The sequence below is a fragment of the Charadrius vociferus genome, unplaced genomic scaffold (genome assembly GCF_000708025.1).
Source record: "Charadrius vociferus isolate BGI_N301 unplaced genomic scaffold, ASM70802v2 scaffold120, whole genome shotgun sequence".
NCBI lineage: Eukaryota > Metazoa > Chordata > Aves > Charadriiformes > Charadriidae > Charadrius > Charadrius vociferus.
The window spans coordinates 80,596-83,094 of NW_009647030.1; the positions used below are offsets into that span (position 1 = coordinate 80,596).

The 2,499-nt window shown below is 54.3% G+C and overlaps 1 pseudogene; it reads left to right on the plus strand.

The window, feature by feature from the left end:
- Positions 1-502: 502 nt before the first annotated feature.
- LOC104295799 lies at positions 503-1,395 on the plus strand (annotated as a pseudogene).
- Positions 1,396-2,499: the final 1,104 nt, after the last annotated feature.

Here is a 2,499-nt window from a genome sequence, read left to right on the forward strand (position 1 = left end):
AGCCCCTCCACCCTTCTGCATCCCTCTCTGCTCAGCTGCACAGGGAGAGAGAAAAACTGTGTGGAGAAATGGACTTTGAAACTGGTATGTCTCACTCACAAAAGTCCATCTTTTTTCCTCAAGTTTGTTGTTAGGGAGATCATTCTCCCACAGAGACAGATGTAAGCAGGGCTACCTACGTGTTGACCAGCAGGTCACTGGTGGGCAGACCAGCTCTCCTGACTTTGCACTAGGGCACAGAAAGCCCTTTTGTCCCTCCGGGGTCACCAGCGTTTAAGCTAAAAGCACTGGGAAATAGGACGATTTCTGCCCCTTCAAAGGAAGTACCCTCAACAGCACAAAGCTGATCGCACAAAAACGGGCTGAATGAAACAAAGCCAAAGAAAGATAGGTCATTTGGGGGTGATTTGGGAGGGAAAAAGCAGATGGTCTCCAAGAAGTCTACCTTAACTTGTCCATGTCTTCTCCTCTTTCAACAGTGCCCCATGCTCAGAGGCAGCAAATGTCCAACAGCAGCTCCATCACCCAGTTCCCCCTCCTGGCATTCGCAGACACACGGGAGCTGTAGCTCTTGACCTTCGGGCTCTTCCTGGGCATCTACCTGGCTGCCCTCCTCCGGGAAACCGCCCTCATCATCCCCGCCATCGCCTGCGACCACTGCCTCCACACCCCCATGTACTTCTACCTCCTCAACCTCTCTGTCCTTGACTTTGGTTCCGTCTCCACCACTGTCCCCAAAGCCATGGCCAACTCCCTCTGGGACACCAGGGTCATCTCCTACACAGGATGTGCTGCCCAGATCTTTCTATTTGTCCTCTTCATCATAGCAGAGTTTTCTCTTCTTACCATCATGTCCTACGACTGCTATGTTGCCATTTGCCAACCCCTGCGCTATGGGACCCTCCTGGGCAGCAGAGCTTGTGTCCACATGGCAGCGACTGCCCGGGGCAGTGGGTGTCTCTATGCTGTGCTGCACGCGGCCAATACTTTTTCAATACCCCTCTGCGAGGGAAATGCTGTGGGTCAATTCTTCTGTGAAATCCCACAGATCTTCACGCTCTCCTACTCACACTCCTACCTCAGGGAAGCTGGGCTTCTTGTTTTTTGCATCAGTTGAGCATTTGGGTAGGGTTTTTTTTCATTGTGCAGATCTTCAGGGCCGTGCTGAGGATCCCCTCAGAGTAGGGACGGCACAAAGCCTTTTCCACGTGTCCTTCACCTGGTTGTCATCTCCCTGCTTCTCAGCATGGGCACATTGGCCTACCTGAAGCCCCCCTCCATCTCCTCCCCATCCCTGGACCTGGTGGTGGCTGTGATACCTCCAGCAGTGAACCCCCTTATCTACAGCATGAGGAACCAGGAGCTCAAAGGGTCCATTAGAAAGTCATATCATGGGTGTTCCTCAATAGTGAAACACTTCCCATCACTCTCCACAAATGAAACCCATTCTCATTCCAGGCCTGTAGTTTGTTGTTTTGTTTGGGTTTGTTTTGTTTTTTCATGGTCATGATCATGATTGGCATTATCATTACCATTGTCAAAGCTAACTCTCTTGTATCTTCTTTGTGATAAAGTGGGGTCTCCCCAAAGCACCGCTTGAAGGCTGGACTCTACTTCCAAAGTTGGTGAATGGTACCTGAGGTACCTACCCAGGGCTGTCCCACATGTGAACTTGTGGATGGTGTCCTTAAAGAGGTGTGTCTGCACCTGCTGGGAGTAATGGTAACACTGGGTGAAGGTGCAGAGCCTTGCTGTTTCAGTGCTCCACCAGGCCTGAAAGACGACTGAAGAAGGGCTAGTTCTCCACAACCTCTCAGTGCTCTTGTTTGTCCTGAAGGGTGGCATGGAGAGGGAGGCTGGGACCCTGTGTCAGGGTCCTTGCACTGCAGGAAGCATGACCCAGCAGCCATGTCAAGTCACTGCTGTCCCTGTGCCCAACGCTAGTCCTTCAGACAGTCTGCCCCACCCCATGTGTTGGCCCATACCCCCAAAGTCACCCCCAGTCTTACACCTTTGTACTTTTCCTTTCCACACCTGGCCATTTGCCATGGTCCAGGTTTGGGCTGACCTTTGAAATTCATCTACACTGGGGCACCGCCAAGCCCCTCCCAGGCTCACACATGCTCAGAGTCTGGCAGAGCCCAGACCAGAGCTGTCTGTGAAGCCCTACGTGGGACACAGCGGAGCCAGGGCAGGGGCCGGGTGGTGGGGAGGGCTGCCAAAGCAGAAGGGTGGCAGAGGGACGGGGCTCTGAGCTCTGTTGTACAGACCATGCCAGGGAAATGTCTCCCCAGCCTGAGTGCACCTTGCCCTGGCGGTGCCGGCATGGAGGGGCTGTGGGACTGCACGTGGGGCAGCGGGCCTGGGCTGGTGCAAGGAAGGGAAGGTGAACATAGGGGAGGGACACCATGGGAGGGAGGTCTGGGGTGGACAATTCCAGCCCCAGCTCTGCCAGCAGCCCCACTGCAGCCAGGGCAGCTCCCCACAGCTGCTACAGGC